This window comes from Crocuta crocuta, unplaced genomic scaffold (genome assembly GCF_008692635.1).
Source record: "Crocuta crocuta isolate KB4526 unplaced genomic scaffold, BGI_CrCroc_1.0 scaffold14, whole genome shotgun sequence".
Classification (NCBI taxonomy): domain Eukaryota; kingdom Metazoa; phylum Chordata; class Mammalia; order Carnivora; family Hyaenidae; genus Crocuta; species Crocuta crocuta.
Window position 1 is genome coordinate 1,557,055 of NW_027530209.1, and position 20,042 is coordinate 1,577,096.

Genomic DNA, 20,042 nt, shown 5'->3' on the forward strand with positions numbered 1-20,042 from the left:
AGGCTAAATAATGTAGTTTCTTCAAAGCTGAATGTGACTATTCAGAACTCAAGTTTTCTGCCTGAAATACCAAAACAACTTCCGAAAACACTTAGGTGGGAACACCATACTTTGATAACCTGTGATTAGGTGAATTGATGCTACAGTTGGTAGCATCCCTGTTATCCTTGGCACGGGTTTAAAACATTCTAGAATAGATGCATTTTGCTAGTCTTACATGAGCCTTTTCATTCCAAATGTTTCCTGAGAGGCGTACACCACATATAGAAAGACTTCATCCTTCTCACTTTGGTATGCTTCAGAACCCAGGTGGAAATGCTCCCCACTTAATGTGTGTTAGCAGAAGGAAGTGGTTTGATTAACATTCAGCTGTCTACCCTTCAACTTATTCTGATTAATCACTCATGTTGACATGCTCTAGTCTGTGGTGCTTGGTTTTATCCAGTCTAGGAAGCCGCTTCTCACCCTTGTATCTTCTTATCACCCCTGGGATTTTGGTAGGATGCTGCTCTTGGATCAGTCCATCACTTTCTACTCTCTGTTGGAAGGTATGGGGCTGCTTGAAAGTGTTTTCCCACTATGGGGCTGGGGAGAGTGGAGACAGCAACTTCCATTATGTTTCCCTAGCCCTTCAGCTGGGTCAGCCAGGCTGGACTTTTATTATGTGACAGAACTTGCCTGAGATTTCATCCAGAGCTGGCCTGGAATGGATCCACACGGTAGGTTGGAGGAGACAGATGAGAAGGACAAATGTTGCATTCTGCTTGTAGCTACCAAGTCCAGCTCATTGAATAAACCAGCTACTATGGGATTAGGAGGATCTGGGGACTGATGGGTCACCTATTATACAAGATGGGTCTCTTTGTGGTCACCTCTTATCTCGTGTCAGGGTTCAGGATAAATTCCACAATGCCACAGAGCATGGGTTAGGCGAGAGGCCTTACTGGGGGGTGCAGGTAGAATTACTAAGGTGCATCATCAAGGGAAGGGGAGAAAGCTTCCATTCTGTTATCACCCCACAGGGAGAATTGGTAGGCAGGGAGCTCTATCAGTATGGGATGGAGGAAACTGCCCCTGGATGCAGCAGGGGCAGAAATGTTTTCCTCAATGCTGCAGGGTCCCTGGCTGGATCTGAAAGTTCAACTGACAAAGACAGATTAATGGGGGAAAAGGACACAAATTTATTTAATATAAGTTTTGTGTAAACAGGGGCCTTCATAAGAAACTGAAAATCCAAAGAAAGAGCTAGACCTGAGTATTTTAATTCTAGGTTTGATGAAGGGTGGGCAGTCATGAAGAAATATGATAGATGGATGAGTGAAGTAAATGTAGTTAACATGGAGAAACTTAGCAGGGTCTGTTAGGGTTCTTCTCAGAGTCCCTTGTCCTTCAGAGATAAGGGTGTTCCTCTCCTCCAGGTGTAGGGTGGGCACTTCCCACAAGAGGGTTTAATGCTGCTTCTGGGGTAAAGGGAGCATAGGGGAGGTCAGAGTGACCTTCCTGCTTCTGCCATTTTCTCAGACTCCTTTGGTTTGAAATATTCAGTATGTCAAGGTGTCATATTTTGGGGTAGCGAGTCCTGAATCCCATCAATATATTTCCTTTGTACTGGGCTGATGTGAGGAAGCTGCCTGCTGCAGGGTGCTGGGGAAATACACTGCGAGAGGCTATTGTTTGCACAACTTGTCTGGGAATGCCAGTTGTCCCTTGTGGGAAACCTTGGGCCCTGAGAAGCCACGGGAAGTGGTCGGAGATAGGAGGGGCCTGCCCCCTTGAGCAGGCAGTGTGAAGGCACCCTCTTCTGTGGAGAAGGAGCTGGCCCAGCCGGCACACTGTCCTGGCAACCGAGCATGAGCATGGGGTCACTTCTGGCCCTTCTGACCATTGCACCACAGTGCAGGGGTGAGAAAGAAGGCAGAAGCAGCGGTGAACCCTAGCTTTCCAGCCTGGACAACTGTACGTCTAAAGGAGGAGGAGGAGGAGGAAGCACGTGGGCAGAAAGAAGACAGGGAGGTAGAGGGAAGTTTGAGGAAAAGACTTAAAGGTATTTATATAAAGCATCCACTATATCCTTGGTGCACAGACAAATGAAAATATGCTGAATACCCAAACTGGTAAGTCTGCCAAGTTTAAAACATCTCCTTAGTTTTTTTCCTGCTCTGGTGGGTTAGAGGATAAATATCTATGGATTTAAGAGAATGAAAACAAATTGTGGCCTTTTACTCCCATCTCACTCCCAGAATAATAGAAAAAGAAAACAAGAGTTTCACTACCCATCACAGTTTTATTTATTTTACTTATTTTAGAGGGAGGGAGTGAGAGAGAGCGAGAGCCCACGAGTGGGGGAGGGGCAGCGGGGGAGAGAGAGAGAGAGAGAGAGAGAGAGAGAGAGAATCTTAAGCAGGCTCCATGCTCAGCACTGATGCAGAGCTTGATCACACAACTGTGAGATCATGATCTGAGCCAAAATCAAGAGTCAGATGCTCAACCAAGTGAGCTACCGGACACCCCAGTACCCATCACAGTTTGAATGTTGAGCTGGCGAGTAAGTTAGAGCATCTGACCTTTCTGCAAGTCAGGGCAGTAAGGTGGGCTATGATGCTAGAAACCTGCATCTAGAAATGACCGGAGGACACAGGTATTCATTGCAGCATTTTTTTTTTTTTTAATAAATAAGAAAGGAATGGGGCATCTGGGTGGCTCAGTTGGTTAAGCATCCAACTTCAGCTCAGGTCAGGATCTCACAGTTCATGGGTTTGAGCCCCATGTCGGGCTCTGTGCTGACAGCCAGCTCAGAGTCTGGAGCCTGTTTCGGATTCTTTGTCTCCCTCTCTCTGATCCTCCCCTGCTCACGCTCTCTCTCTCTCTCTCTCTTTCTCAGAAATAAATAAAACATTAAAACATTTTTTAAAAAAAAAAGAAAGTATTGAAAGTAATGAAAATGATTATCAAAAGAGTATTCATTACAATAAATCCTGTTACACAATTCACTAGAATATAATGCAGCTTATAAAGACAGTATTTTTCAATGTGCCAATACTTAATGACATCCCCAATTCATTGTTAGGTAAAAAACTAAATTAAACTAAACTAAAATGCCAAATAGTATCTATACTATGATATCATTTGTGTTAAAAAATGGTGGTGGTAAGTGTATATGTATATATGGTCTTGTGCAGCATCGAGTATTTCTGGAAAGATATACAGGAAACTAGTAATGTTGGTTTTCTTTAGGAAGAGGCTCTAGGTGGCTGGGAACAGAGGCAAGAGAGATATTTCACTGAAATACAATTCATGTCTTTTGAACCATGTGAATGTATTATATATTCTGAGGAAAATACTTGGTAGAAGCAGCATGTAAAACCTTCGGTTACTCATCTCTTTCAGACAGTCTTTCTGCATTTACTCATGGTCTTTTACCAAAATGTCTGTTATATCATTTTTCTGGATTTTTTTTTGCAAAGCAGTAGAGTATACTTCTGTTTCTTCAAGAGTGTGGGTTTGGAGTCAGACAAACACCGTGTGAGAGTCGGCTCCACCACCACCTACGTGGCTGTGGGAGTTTCGGCCACCTTGCTTTATCAGATTCTCAAGTTAGTTGTTTACAGAATGCTCCCATGGAAGCTAGCTTTCCCCAGAGTGAAAGATCCAAAAGAGAGCAAGGACTAAATGCCTTTATGATCTAAACTGCAGTCAACACACCATTGCTTCTGCCTTTTGATGTTTCTTAGAAGCCAGTCACTAATCTAGCCCATGGTCAAGAGGTGAGAAATTAGTTTCCACATCTTGGAGGGAGAAATAGCAAAGAGTCTGTGGACATATTTTAAAGCCACCACAGAAGAGTAACGATATAATTTATCATTCAAACCCAGGCATTTTTAAGAGTGAAAGATGGTGTTATTAATAATCAAGGCTGGATAGAAAGTGTGAACGGGGACTCTCCTGGGCAAACCAAGATGTATGATCACTTAGCTACTGGTCTTCCTGAAACCTCTCATGAAGATAAAGTACAAGTATCTATTACAAATTTACTCTCAAACACTCATACTTCTTGATCTGGAAGATCAGTGAAATTCCAGCTCCCTGATCATCTAAAAACTCCAGTGAGTGCTTTGCCTAAAAGGTTGATCCCCAGGAAAAATGAGAACACATTCTGACTAAAGATCACCTTTCTAATTAGATCAGATAAAAGAAACCTCCATTAAGAGAAGGAATGCAGAACAGGATCCTAAATGTAGAAGTTTTCCCCCAAGGTGCTAGGCTGCCAATTTCCTCGGGTGGCACATCATTCATTTCACTATTACGCTAGCCCTTTAAATCCTCTTACATGCAGATTCAGACAGCAGTTTTTGAAGGTCTTGCAGAAATATCATCCAGAGTACAGCATCTTTCAAGTGCTACCCATTTTTCAAGTATGGATTTATGATTAGAATAGTTCAGGTGTTAACAAACATCTCCTTGGGTATAGATTAAAACTAATTTAAATAGACACCTACACATCACACTACCTATGCTGAAGGATTTAAGGTAAATTTCACATGGTGTAGAAACTCAGTAACTGGGTTCCTAAGCAACCTCAGGTTTTAACAATGACATTAAAAACTATCATTTCAGGGGAAAAATGGAAGTTACAGTCTAGAGAGATTTAGACTAATAATAACAGATGTTTTTCCTACAGAAATTTCCCTGATAAAGTATTTTCTATAAAATGGAAACAGAGTACATCCAGTACTGATTACCTCCAGTTTCTCTTGAGAATTACTGCCTCTCCTTTTACTACCACAGCAGCAATATTAGCACCTTTGTCATTTATTTCCATTATAAATAAAACTCCTAACCGCTGTTTTCCAGCCCTCTTCCAACTCTTGGTCTTATTTTCTGCATGGTATCATCACGATAGCAGCACGTGTCCTACCTTGTCAATGGTGTCATATGCTGAAATCCAGTGCTGAGGGAGAAACACTTTTCGAACACTTTTTTCTGATGTTCAAGGTGTGCCATAATTTGGTTCTGCACTATCCTATAGAAAAATAATATTAGCTGCATGCGTAAGTAAAACTTTCTAGCGGTCACATCTGAAAAGTAAATATATATATATATATATATGGAGTCAAATTTTATATTATATTTTAATTCTATATTTCCTTTTTTTCTTTTTAAATGTTTATTTATTTCTAGGAGACAGAGAGAGAGACAGCGTGAGCAGGGGAGGGTCAGAGAGAGAGGGAGTCACAGACTGAAACAGGCTCCAGGCTCTGAGCTGGCAGTCAGCACAGAGCCCAACGCAGGGCTCGAACCCACGAACCGTGAGATCATGACCTAAGCGAAAGTCGGACGCTTAACCAACTAAGCCACCCAGGCACCCCAATTCTATATTTCCTGATGGGATTCAGAGTATGTCACCCCAAAATATGCCATTCTGACATAGGATTATTTTTGATGAAGGCAGCTGGAAAAAGCAAACATAAGAACAAATAACTCTTTGCCCTTCCCCTTTCTCTTAGAAAAGGAAGGATAATCTTAATCATTGGAGACAAGACTAGATTCTTAATAGCCAGAAATGACAACAGAAGAATCAATCAATACAAACAAACTTTGTAAAACAATTCTTAAATTCCATTAGTTTCTTCATATATTTCCCTTCCCATAATATGCCATCTCTAGAAGCTCAAAGTTCCTTTCCTTCGTCTTGTTACTTCTGTCCAAACTAGGTGTTCTTTGTTAAGATGCTACAAGCTTAAGTTCTAACCACCCCTTTGAGTTATTCATTACTGAGTACCCCTGTGTATGTGTGATGTACAAATTAATAAAATTCTGTTTGTCTTTGTCTTGTTAATCTTTTATCAGTCCAATTTGAGGAGCCCCAGGTAATGAACCTAAGGTGAGCAGGTTTTTTCCATTATAATGGAAATGTTTTTTCGCCATTATAATCCAATGCCTTGTATTTTATTTTGGTTTTTTGTTTGTTCGTGTGTGTGTTCATGTGTTTTTTCCAATGTCTTGTATTTTAATAGGCAGTATTTCCTATTCTTGGAAATTCCTTCCCCTCTCTCAGTCTTTGGAATCATGCCTGTCTTCCAGTGTTATCTCAAAGGCAAAACAAAACTTTTCCACCTGGACCAGAAGTCCTCACTCACTTATTCTACCATAGATTATTATAATATATACACATATATTGTTCCTCTTTATTGTCTTCTTGGAAGGAAGTATTGAGCCTTATTTTGTTTCTCTTCTTAGGCTTATCAATTGCCTTGTACTAAGGCAACTATTCACTAAGTAGTTGTTGCATTAGAGTGGACTGTGCTGAAGTCACTGCAAAGGAAAGGAATCTTTTTATAGAAAATCAAGCCACTGATAGCTTGTGAAACATCTGCCATGGTAATATTTTTTCTACCTACAGGAAAACCAGAAGCTGGCTGACTTAGTTACTCTATATCCAAAGCAACTGTTAATTGGATGGCATTGCTCACATTGTTTGGTAATTCACAAAAGTCCTCATCATTAAGTTAATGATTATATTTTATTTCGCTCTTGGCACTTTGAGGCTGTGCAGGGCTCCCCATCATCTTTTGGTAGATCATCTATTAACTTAGCTAAAATAGTCTCTGTCATTTCTTAGAAAACTTCCAGTTAGTCTCTATCAGGCAGTGAGGATGTTGAAAGCGATGGAAGGAAATGGTAACCACTTTGACTACACATTTATAAAGTGCTCACATCCCCCTGGTCCCATTCTATCTAAAATGAGAATCTGTCTGTGCTCGGAAAAATAGTGAGACAGCACTGGAGCACCACATTTTCTCTTTCTGAGTCCTGTCTTCCCCACTCTGCTTATTTCTGTCTACTGTGACGCTTCAAACACACCATCCTGCTTTCCTCATAGAGGTCCAGAGCTAAGGTTACTTACCTTTCTTTCCCCCAAAATATGAAAAATTACCTCATACCAAAAACTATTCACTACTAGTATCTATAGTGTTACTTTTCATAGGTGTTTGCACTGTATTTATTTGACAATAGAGATAAAGCCCTTGCGGGTCTCTGGCATACCATGAGTCACACTCTTCAGACCTTCCTCTATGTATAAAGACCAGTTTCTCATTCACCAGTAGTACTGAACATTGCAGAATTCTCTCCCCAACCCCCAGGAAGAAGAAATTACTCCATGTTAAGAACTTGGACTCTGACATGACAACCCTGGGTTAACCATTCACTGACTGTGACATATTAAGCTAGTTAATAAACTTCTCTGAGCTTTGCTTCTTTATGGATAATGCTATTTAGCCCATAACATCATTGTAAGATTTAGAGGAGATAAAGTATGGTACATAAAGTATCTGATGCATAGAAAATGCTTCCTAAATATGAGATATTATTACCTTCCTTTGAGAAAAAGGCACCCATTTATAAAATAGTAACATGGATTTTAATGCCTTTACTCCAGACCCTGTGTTGGCTTTTTACATATGATCTTTCTCAGGTCATAACCCATATATAAAATGGTAATTGTTATGAGAGACTCTTGAATGCTGAGAACAAACTGAGGGCTGATGGGGGGTGGGGGGGAGGGGAAGTGGGGTGATGGGCATGGAGGAGGGCACTTGTGGGGATGAGCACTAGGTGTTATATGGAAATCAACTTGACAATAAACTATTAAAAATAAAATAAAATAAAATGGTAATTGTTAAAATACACTGGGGTGAACAAGTAAGACCGCCCAAAGCCGAAGGTGAGCAGCCCAGCGGCTCAAGCCAATATCTTGGCATCCTTGTAATGCATTTGTGAGGGGTAGCAGAATATGCTACCCCAAAACATGCCTTTTTGACATAAATATTATTTTGACCTTATAATTTGGAGACACTGCAGAGATAGGAGGAACTCTGGCAGCAGAAGTTACCCTCTTATAAGGGACATTTCTATTAGAAAGGGTGTCTGTAACAGGAAGAGAGCTATTACCAGAAATCACTTTTTCACCTGGGAGACTTATCGGCAGTGCAGGGCATCATTTGTTTATCCATATTTCTTGCCTTCCTTTGAATTGCTCTTCCTGACATTGAAGGCCCAGAATACCATCCTTTTCCCTAGCCTCAAAGCCTTTTTGGGTTTCATATCTTTGTGGGACTCCATAATTAATTAATTAACTTAAATTTAAATTATTTAAAATTAATGTAATTAACTGCATAATTCATTTTAATTAAAATTATGCACTTAATTAAATTTGTTTTTTATTCTGTTAATATGTCTTTTATTACTGGGGGGGGTCTCGGCCAATCAACTTGAAGAGTAAAGGGAAAATTATTTATACCCACATTTTATTATTTCTACATTTGGGATACCATAGTGTCTCAGAACATCAGCTGGAAGTTTTGCTGTAAAGTGTTGTTGTCCTCCACTATACATTGGAAGGAAATTGAGGCTTGGAAAGGTTAAGGTTACACAGCTCATGAGTCCTTAATAAATAGTGGGGCTATTGCTAATAAGTTGTGGTAATGAGATATGGTCTTCAATAATCCTGGAACTATTTAGTCAAACCAACATATGTTTATTATGTTTGTTTCAGTTATTTTTTCATTAGACTTTTTGTTTTGATGCAATAGTAGATTCATATGCAAATGAAGGACAAGATCAGAGTTAAGAGGATGAGTTCAGTTTTCGAATATTCTTTTTAAGGTACCTGGTGGATGTCTGTGGACAATGGCCAGGAGGATGTATGGGACAAGAACTCTACAGAGATGTCTAGGCTGCAGATAATGGTTTGTCCATCTTCTACCCACATGTAAGAGGTGATGGAACCCCATTGACAGAAGAGTTCCCAGAGAGACCAGGGACATAGAGGGAAGACAGAGAGAAAGACAAGTCACTTCTATTTTCTTAACTGCAAATTGTGTGTAATGAGCAACATCAAGCCCACCTCATATTTGCAGGGATGAGAGTATGCACAAGAAGGGTTAAAACATTGCAGAATTTTATAAATTCAAAGTATTGCTACTGCAATAAAGACTTTAAAACAGAACTATAGGGGCGCCTGGGTGGCTCAGTTGGTTAAGCGGCCAACTTCCGCTCAGGTCATGATATCACAGTTCGTGGGTTCGAGCCCTAGGTCAGGCTCTATGCTGACAGCTAGTTCAGAGCTGGGAGCCTGTCTTCAGCTTCTGTATCTCCCTCTCTCTCTGACCCTCCCCTGCTGGCACCATCTCTCTCTGACTCTCAAAAACAAAACAAAAACCCCAGAACCATAGTGAAATACTAGCAAGTTTTTAGCCCTTTTAATTTTTTCCTTAGCCCTAAGCATTTTTTTAACCTTTTCCAAATGTATAAGTCATGCTCCCATTTTTGAAGAAGTCAGAAAGGCAGACATGCAATTACAGCGATATTCTGAGCAGTTGTTCAGGCATAAACAGCAGCTTCAATAGCACAGAATCTTGTAATTAGGGCAAGTCCTCAAGCACAGCTCCAGCAAAAAGTGGGATGGGACCATGTAAAGCACCAAAGGATCATCACTGACAAATGAAAACAGCAACATCCAAATGTATCTTTTCTTCCTCTGGCAAATTCGACTCTGAATTTTCAGTTTGCATATTGCTCTATCTTCTGCCTACGCCAAAGTGACAGGAGTGGAGGATATTCATATGTGAGAGACCCCTTCTGCAAATCAAACATATCTAGTGATATCTGATAACCCCTCCTCCCCTCTATTTCTATCACCATCCCTGGCCTCACCACAGGGGTGACTTATTTCCTTTGCTTTCTTTTAATATATATATATTTTTAATGCTTTTTTTTTCTTTGAGAGAGAGACAGAGTGTGCGTGGGGGAAGGGCAGAGAGAAAGGGAGACACAGAATCCGAAGCAGGCTCCTAGATCTTAACTATCAGCACAGAGCCTGATGCAGGGCTGAACTCAAGAACCATGAGCTCATGACCTGACCCAAAGTCAGACACTTAACCGACTGAGCCATCCAGGCACCAGTCCTTTGTTTTCTTTTAAAAAATTCTTTTTTTTTTTTAATTAATAGGATTCATGGATACTATAATGAAAGCATAGAAAAAGGACACAAAATTGGTTACTAAACAAAACGCCCCAAAGTACCTAACTACGCAAAAAATCCCATGCTAATCCTTAATATACTCTATGTGTCTAGGAAACAAAATCAGAGATTTCCAAATGCTGGGGAGAATTCACAAATTCTATCAAAGTCACACATGTATATATTGGGTTGTTTGTTCTTATTAGACTGAGGGAAATAGGAATTATTTATTCAAATTTTTCCTGTCATATTGATTAATGAGTGCTTTCATTAATCTGGCCAGTACCAATCTGCTGAGGACTGTGAACTAGTTACCATGTTAGGCTCCAGGTGAGGTCTGGGATTTGGGGAGAGGGGAATAGCTAAAACAATTTATAGTCTGGTGGATATTAGTGACTTAATAGAATACTGATTGTGATGTTATCAAAATGTCTCTATATTTTTAAAGAATTCCATATTGACTAAGGAACCTCAGGAAGCCAAAGGAATATATACTGGAGATTCTCCATATTTGCTAATACTTCTTTTTGATAAAGTTATCTTTAGCGAATTATCTTACTTATCACTGCCTATTTTCAAAGAGATTGTGAGCTAGCAGCTAAGGGTCCCCCGTAAAGATTTGAATAAAGGAGACCTATACAAGTACAGTTAAGAACCCTACATCACCAGATGATGTGTCAAGGTTACATCTATCCAGGAAAAAAGCTGAGTGTTACTGCAGGAAGTTACTCTGTGCTATCCTGAACTGTTGATAAATATAGTTGTGTGGCAAGCCAAGACATTAAATCTGTGGGACTGGTTCATGGTTTAATAATGGATGAAATTCAGGAAGACATAAGTATCTTCCAAAAGGCCTCATCTACCTCCAGCCCATGTCTCTGCTTTTTATCTAGGTTTTTTCTTTAATGGGACGAATAGTCTCCAGTTACCAGCAAATCTAATGGTGCTGTGAAAAGTTCCTGAGCAGGGTGAACCCCCATCATGTGGTACAAAAATATTTGGTGGGGTGGGAGAAATCATGTTGAGTGCTGGTGTTGGGACTCAACAGGGACAGAAAAGATCCTTTGCACGTGAGGAGGGAAGAAAGTGTTGGGAACAGAGAACAGAAGAAACACAAGAGTGACTCTGCTTTTACTGGAATGCATGGCTTCTTTTTGTTCCTAAGTCCAGAAAGCTTTTTGTAGGCTGGCTGGCTTTTCGTCTCTCCACTAATGAGACTGAGAAGGAATACCAGCGCATTTAATTAATCATGCACTCAACAAATATTTATTGCACACCTGTTATGTGCCAGGCTATTCCTGGAGTCGAGGAGACAGCAGTGAACAAGTCAAGAAGTTCATATCCTGGGTTGGGTGGGGATGGGGGATAAAAATTTCCAAGAGTATGAGAAGCCCTCAGCTAACATCATCCTCAACAGGGAAAAACTGAGAGCTTTCCACCTGAGATTAGAAACACAACAGGGATGTCCACTCTCATCACTGTTGTTTAACATAGTGCTGGAAGTCCTAGCATCAGCCATCAGACACCAAAAGGAAATCAAAGGCATCAAAATCAGCAAAGAAGAAGTCAAACTCACTTTTCACCGATGACATGATACTCTACATAGAAAACCCGACAGACTCCACCAGAAGCCTACTAGAACTGATCCAAGAATTCAGCCAAGTTGCAGGGTACAAAATCAACGTACAGAAATCGGTTGCATTTTTATACACCAACAATGAAGCAACAGAAAGAGAAATCAAGAAACTGATCCCATTCACAATTGCACAAAAAACCATAAAATACCTCGGAATAAACCTAACCAAGGATACAAGAGATCTGTATGATGAAAACTATAGAAAACTTATGAAGGAAATTGAAGAAGACACAAAGAAATGGAAAAACATTCCATGCTCATGGATAGGAAGAATAAATATAGTTAAGATGTCATTACTACCTAAAGCACTCTACACATTCAATGCAATTCCAATCAAAATTGCACCAGCATACTTCTCAAAACTAGAACAAACTATCCAAAAATTTGTATGGAACCACAAAAGACCCCGAATAGCCAAAGTAATACTGAAAAATAAAACCAAAACGGGAGGTATCACCATCCCAGACTTTAGCCTCTACTACAAAGCTGTCATCATCAAGACAGTATGGTATTGGCACGAAAACAGACACATTGACCAATGGAACAGAATTGAGAACTCAGAAGTGGACCCAAAAGTATACAGCCAACTGATCTTTGACAAAGCAGGAAAGAGTATCCAATGGAAAAAAGACAGCCTCTTCAACAGATGGCGCTGGGAGAACTGAACAGCAACATGCATAACAATGAAACTAGATCATTTTCTCACACCATACACAAAAATAAACNTAAAAGTCCAGGCATCCTGGTAGCACTGATAATTCCAGTGCCCTTGACCCAAGGAATCACCATTTTATATGTTTGCACGTCCTTGGCTTCCCATCACATGCTCTGCCAACACCAAGCCAATTGTAAACAAGCCACTCATTCTTGACTCCCTATACACTCAGTCTCAGCCCACTATTGTCATTCTTATTCATCCTCATGGTCTCACTTTCCACCCCATCCACTCTCGTGCATTGACTGCAACAGAAGCACAATGAGCAGTTTTTAGGATTTCCAACCAAGAACTGAGGCCCAAGGTTTCCCTCCCTGCTTTCCATTTTGATGGAATTCCTGGCTCAACTATGCCTCCTGTTTAGCTCTTGTTTTGCTACAAGGCTTCATCTTTTGTATACATACTTCTCAGTGTTTACTTGTGTGTACACTTCTCTGCCAGCTATCACAAGAGACCAATAGGTGACTTCCAGGACACCCGCCACTCTGGTGCCCACCATAGGTGCCTGTGCTGAGAGACAATAGTCCCCCTCCTCCTTCCCATGCACAGCAGGCTGTGCTACAGTTGTAGGCCCTAGAAGGGGTGACCCCCAAGACATTGCTCAGCTCTATTGGAACTATTCTTGTGGACAAATGCCCTTTTTAAATAACCAGCTCTCTGGGGCTTGGGCCTAGATACCACAAGGAGGGTGGAGTGGAAATGAAAGCCTTTAGCCCCACTGCCCATGCCATGGAGTGATTGGATAAGCTTGAGGGTGCACTCTGAGTTGGGGTATTTGTAAATCACTTGCCTGTCACACCTCTAGTTTGCTATCACCATCTGATGATGTTGTTTAGGCACTGTATGTCATTATGAAAATCATTACTATTTATATACAAGGAAATTTTACTCCAGGCAAATGCAAGTGGTTGATGTTGTATGATGACCAGGTCTGCGTGGTGCTGTCTAGCAAATGATAACTTCTGAGAGGCAAAGGTTTTTCATCAGGGGCAGGTATTGTGACTTGTCTCAGGTCTCACCTCTTCCCACTCTCTACATTCTCTTCTCCACTCAATAATTCAGCCATTTGCTGGTCTGCAGGAGAGTTTGGGGTGGAAACCATGTCCTCAAGGGTCATAAAGTAAATCAGAGGTATGGCCACTGGTGAATTTCTGTGTCAAAGAGAATCAGACCTTCCAGGCACCTGGGGAGATCACACATAGATTCATGAAATAGAAAAGGAGTCACATAGAGTAACATAACAAACAAATGCAAATTAAAATCATACTAGCATGCCTATAAATTCTAGAGCGACCTGGAATAAAGATGCAATATAGAGATGACAGTAAGAGAAGGCTTGCTGGAAACAGACTCCTCCCACGATAGTGGGTATGGTGCCTGCTGGCAGTCTGTACCACATTAGCCGCCAGACAGAAGGAAAACTGGCCAGGGATGATAGGGGGAAAAAAGATCCAACGTCTGTGACAACCTGTCAGATAGTCATTAGCATTCCCTTGACCACAGAGGAGTTCAGATTTGAAGGTCTTGCCTGATCAAACACAATTTCTGTGTAATGAAGTACTGAGCCAACCCTTGGAATAAAATCCTGAAGGTCTCCTTGGAAGTACATTGCCATTTGCAACACATTTATCTCCTGCTTGTGGGATCACATCACCATCAGGTCCATTTCTTTCTTAAATTTCAACTATTAAAATGGAAGAAAACGACTTTATTTAAGGTGGAACTGACATCTGATCCATTTTGTTTCTTCCAAACTAGGTAACAAGGGTGTTGGTAGTTCTGATGTAATAAATAGTACTTTTTTAGTTGACTTAATACATTTCTTTTTTTTTTTTTTAATGTTTTATTTATTTCTAGGAGAGAGAGAGAGACAGCGTGAGCAAGGGAGGGTCAGAGAGAGAGGGAGTCACAGACTGACACAGGCTCCAGGCTCTGAGCTGGCAGTCAGCACAGAGCCCGACACGGGGCTCGAACCCACGAAACGCGAGATCATGACCTAAGCGAAAGTCGGACGTTAACCGACTAAGCCACCCAGGCGCCCCGACTTAATACATTTCTAAATAAGAAACTAATTTAATTCTGAAACAGATAAATAGAATTGATTATTTTTTACTTCTGATAAGTTTCTTTTACTTACCTGTACATTCTCTCTCTATATATATGTATGTGTGTGTGTGTGCATTCTCTCTATATATATACATTCACTTTTTACTCAAAGCACAGAAATACCACTTTTTCAATTTGTTGCCCAAATTTTAGAAGGAATAATCTTTTTACTACATATCAGTGTTAACAAATACATACTCAAATTTCCTAAAGTAAGTCACTTAGAAATGTGTCCTGTTTTCATACTTGCTGCATTATCAAAAATAAACACTAAATTTACCCAAGATATGTTGAATCTATGCAATGGCATGATGCAGAGATCAGAACAACTGGGCTGCCATCCCATTCCTAGATTCTCAAGAGTCTGTAATTAATTCTCTATTGTTGGAGGTGTTTGTTTTTTGTCCAGCTAACAGCTTCCTTTCTGAGAGGTTACACCCAAATTCCAAAAGCTGCAAGAACAGAACCTGAGCTTGGAGACTGACTGCTGAGGTGTGTTTATCCCTGGGCTCAAAGTCCTAGAGGATTATCATGCAATACATCTTCTCCATGCAGACTGAGGTTCCTCAAAGGCACTCAAGAAAGTAGGTTCAGGGGGAAGAACTTAAAGCCTTGTGTGGAAAAAACAGGAAGGCTTGGCAGGCTGTGGTTGTCTGCAAACTTTCTGGCAGTAAAACTGAGTTTGAATTCAGATAGTCCGAAGTACACGGTTTTAACTGGTGTATGCTTTACAAAAATACGATCCTTGTGAGGATTTTCCACACTCTCTGCATCTTCTCATGGTAGAGACCTTGAAAATGGATATGGGGCTCCATTGGAACATGAGAAGATATAATAGTTGAAAGCGAAAGGGATAGTAATTGAGAGAGAGAGGCTGGGATTTCAGGTGCAGGTTCCACCACTTTCACACAAGTCCCACTGCCACCGAGGAAGGGGCAGGAGCTGCCCGAGGCAGGTGGATACTGTACAGGGAGTGCCAACGGGGAAAACACTGGCGGGAGGGTGAAATGACACTGGGCCAATTAGACATGTAATGATCAGTAAAAGCTCAGACATGTTAAGCTTTCAAGATCTAATGGCTCATGATAAGAACGACTACTTGAAATGATTTTATAGTCAATGTGTACTCTTAAAATTTAGACAAGTTATTGCATTGTTGTTTGTTTGTTTTTTTTATCAATAGGAGTGATTATGGAACGCCCAGCTTTTCGAGTTGCTCCTTAACATGCATCATGTTGTATGAAATCAGGTAAGGCATAGTTTAAAATGAAAAGCGAGTGGATGCCTCCATTAGGTTTGTTACACTGAGATCAAAGCTTTGCATTGAGTTGCTGTGGTTGGGAGTCTGCACTGACAGTTTGCAGACTGAACGCTGGTCCTTAACTTGATAGCAAGTGGCATCTTTTTGTTCTCAAATTATGTTCTTATGCCATGTATTACAAACCTCTGAAAGAGGATAACGCATTTTAGATAATTAGAACTATAGGATAAAATATAATTAGTGTTCATTAGAATCCTAATTTAATAAGAATACATTAAGATTATGGCCCTATGAAAACAATATATTCCCTGATAACTTTTGTTCAAAGATATTTAAAAACTAAAGATATTTTACTTAGAAATAATCAGATTTTTAAAAATAACTATATTCGTGTCATCGTGTCATTATCAGTTTCTAGACTTCTATGAAAGGAAGGCATATGCAAAATAACTCCAAAGGCTGAAGGAGTCATAAGACTGAAAAAAAGACAAGTCCAGCTTGATAAGAAATGGTTTATTAAGATGACTTATGTACAGAAGCATGTCCTGATTTCCACAGCTCCAACTCCTATAAGACCTGCTTTTATAGCCCTAGAGGCTGAGGAGTACAAGCTAGGAGACTAGGAGACCACCCAGGAGAATGTTTGAGAACAGGTGTGCCTCATAGTCCTATCTCTCTATCTCCAGGGCAGATCAAGGATGTTATGCCCTGAGGGTGTACTAAAGAAGGATGTGCTCAAGAAGACTTCATGTCAGAGAGTGGTCATCTTGGTGGATTTGTTCAAGATAGCATTAGCTGGATTCACACAAGACCTTTTTTTTTTTTTTTTTGATATGTACAAATAGAAAAGTCACATAATCTCTATTGCTGTTCTTGACAGTTGTAGGATGTGCTAACCAAATTCACCAGAAATTTTCAAGCCTTATTTATTTATTTATTTTTGAGAGAGAGAGAGAGAGAGAGCGCGAGAGAGTGAGAGAGAGAGTGTGTGTGCGCATTAGTAGGGGAGGGCAGAAGAGAGAGAGAGAATGAGAATCTTAAGAGGCTCCACACTAAGTGTGGAATGTGCTGTGGGGCTCAATCCCGTGCCCTTGGGCTGAGCTGAAACCGAGAGTTGGACGTTCAACTGAATGAACCACCGAGGCACTCACCACTTTTTTGCTAAAATATATTCATTGGGTCATAATTCAATAAGATTATCTTTTATATACAGGACTACCATTGATGGAATTGAGAGGTTTTTTTTCCCCTTAAATGGCCCCTAATATCCTGTTGTTTTTTTTCTGTTTTCTATACAAAATATTCAATGGAAAAATATCCATGAAAAAACAGTCACTCAATTATTGCAACTATGTTGTCACATTGGTTGTGAATGTCATTTCTTTATTTTCTAAAGCTGTTTATTCAAGAAAAAGAAAGTCATTTCAACATTCTTTGCCACAACTAGAAATTTCCTTATAAAAGCAAATACAGTAAAACCTTGGTTTGTGAGCATAATTTGTTCCAGAAATATGCTTGGATTCCAAAGCACTTGTATATCAAAGCGAATTTCCCCATCAAAAATAATGAAAACTCGATGATTCGTTCCACAACCCAAAAATATTCATATAAAAATGGCTACAATACTGTAATATAATACAGAATAATAAAGAAAATATAAAATATAAAGAAATAAACAAATTAACCTTCACTTATCTTTGAAAAAGTTCATGGCTGGTGTGAGGGAGACAAGAGAGAGGAGGGTTATTGTGTAGGACGATTTTCACTATCACTATCAGAATCACTGTTATCTATTGGCTCAATGGAATCTTTCTGCATGGGAGCCATTGTATATGCTCGCACGGATGTTGACTACAGTACAGTATTAATAAACTCTTGTCATATACTGTATTTAATGCAACTGGCAATAAGGCAGCAGAGGAAAGGGTCTATATCTGCAGGCAGCCTGACCAAGAATGAAGCAAAGCATTCCTAAGCTAAGTTTACTCTTGTATGAAAAAGCAAAGGGCTGTCCATAGGTGCTTTGAAATGACAAAAAATACATTAGTGCCAGTTGTGGGCACCTTCCAACATTCTGAAAAATCACTGATTTCTGCTAAACACCGTGGCCTGAGGTGGAGCATCTGAGCACGGGAGATGATCACCTATGTTCTCACAGTAAGAGAGAGAGAGAGAGAGAACCATTGGCCCAGTTGTGATCATTTGACAGTGTCATGTATTACTCGTATTGTAAGACATCACTTGTTTATCAAGAAAAAATTATAAGAAATGTTTGCTCATCACAGAACAAGTCACTTACAATGCAAGGTTTTACTGTAATTTCTCTGTCCACACCACGTTCTTATTAGATCACTATGTAGAGGGATTAACTATGCTCATTTTCATGTTTGAGTACAGTTGCTGTATATGCTAGGTGAAGGATAAACTTTTTATTTTTTAAATTGTCAAGGGGCATCTGGGTGACTCAGTTGGTTAAATGTCCAACTGTTGGCTTTGTCTCAGGTCATGATCTCATGGTTCATGAGATCGAACCCCATGTCAGGTTCTGTGCTGACATCAGGAAGCCTGCTTGGTATTCTCTCTCTCTCTCCATCCCTCCCCAGCTCTCTTTCTCTCTCAAAATAAGTTAGTAAACTTCAAAAAGATAAATTGTCAAGTAATGTTTAGTTTGGTATAAATAAACATATTTCTCATGGCTTCAAAAACAAATATAACAGGGTTGCAATTTAGCTTACAACTGAGATTTGTTCCTTTATTTTTATCTGTAAATATTGTGGGCTTCCCCCTGACTTCTGGTAGTGAGCAGAAAAATCATTAACTTTTAGCCCTATTTGGGTGAAATCTTAGTTCAAATGAATAAAGGAAACAATCTCTTCAAATAATGTTCAACTTTGGGGAAAAAGACAAAAAAATAAAGAGCCTTTGTGATCTCTTAAATTGTGTGTCCCCCACCTCCTTCTCTCCAAAATGGCTTCTGCATACATGGGTGTGGTTTTCATGACTCCTGGGACAGTAGTCTTTGGCGTGAAGGCCTCACTTCCCCTGGATGGTTCTTGTGCAGCTTATACTTGTGGTTCAGTTCTGTGGCTACTGAACAGCCAGAGTGTCCCCAAAGTCCCCATGGGTACTGGTTTGGCATTATCTGCATGCTCTTCTCCATTCTCCATACAAGTTTTCAATTTTTCATATTCTTCTGAACTTCTTCAATGCTGATGGTTAGGAACCATTAGAACAGTCCCCAAGGCCTTCACATGGCTAGAGCTTATCTGAGGGGTCTATGGCCACTCTATCATCTGGTCTTCCCTTGACAGACACAGCTCCACTTTGGTATCTCAGGGACTACAGACACTTCTGAGTCTCTGATCTGGTGACTTATTCTGTAACCCTCTCTACAGAGCACTCCACCTCCATTCAGCAACATCCACTGGCTCTCTCTCCACCTCAGGCACTGCAATTGCAGGATCCTATATACATACCACATGAGAGCCAAGGACCCCTGGGGAAACCATAGCCTTCTCCTGACCTTCTGCACAGCCAAATGATGTGGGTTCTCTCCAGTTTGGTGCAGAACAGCCTGTAAAGCAATCCCTTTCAGAGTTCCAAGTGATAAGTTGGGGCAAGAATCCTTCTGCTCCCTCTACCTCTGAGTTTTCCTCATTCATCTAGCTGCGGGGGGTGGGGGGAGAGGATACATCATCCCTGTACTTTGCTTTCTTAGTCTTCTTTCTTCATCCTGCTTCCCTCTTTCCACCATTCCCCAAAAATGGGTGGGCTGTCTTTAATTTTCTGATGTTGTATCTGTTTCCATGTAGCAGCAGTTCTTGGAACTTTGCTCTCAGGTAGCAAAGGTTTCTTCTCAAGCCCACAGAACTCCATGAACTGGATCATCCAGGCTGGGACTGTGAGATGTTAACAAGGAGAGATAAGAGTATTTTGGAAAATTCTCTCACAAGGCAATAGCCTGACTTGGAAGTCCTTTTTAATTTTTTTCTGCATCATCTTATTTCTTATGCCAGAATCTAATAATAGAAAATCATGTTTTTTGCATTCTTTCTTACTATAAATTCCAGTCTCCACCACTACACCCCCCTCCTTCAATCAGATGGGCATTCAGGACAATGAGGTGAAGGCCACCTTCTCAGTGAGACAAGAGAAAGAAACACATTACTGATTTTCATAATTTACCCTAATACAAAAGAAACTTGCTGCCATTGGAAGTTACCTGCTTCTACATAGAGATGATGTGCCAGCTATGAATTCCTTAACAAATACCATGGAAGAAGCAAAGATTTGGTTTTTATCT

The 20,042-nt window shown here is 40.3% G+C and overlaps 1 pseudogene; it reads right to left on the reverse strand.

Moving 5' to 3' along the window:
* Nucleotides 1-213: 213 nt before the first annotated feature.
* LOC144232541 (microtubule-associated protein 1 light chain 3 beta pseudogene) lies at nt 214-13,474 on the reverse strand (annotated as a pseudogene).
* Nucleotides 13,475-20,042: the final 6,568 nt, after the last annotated feature.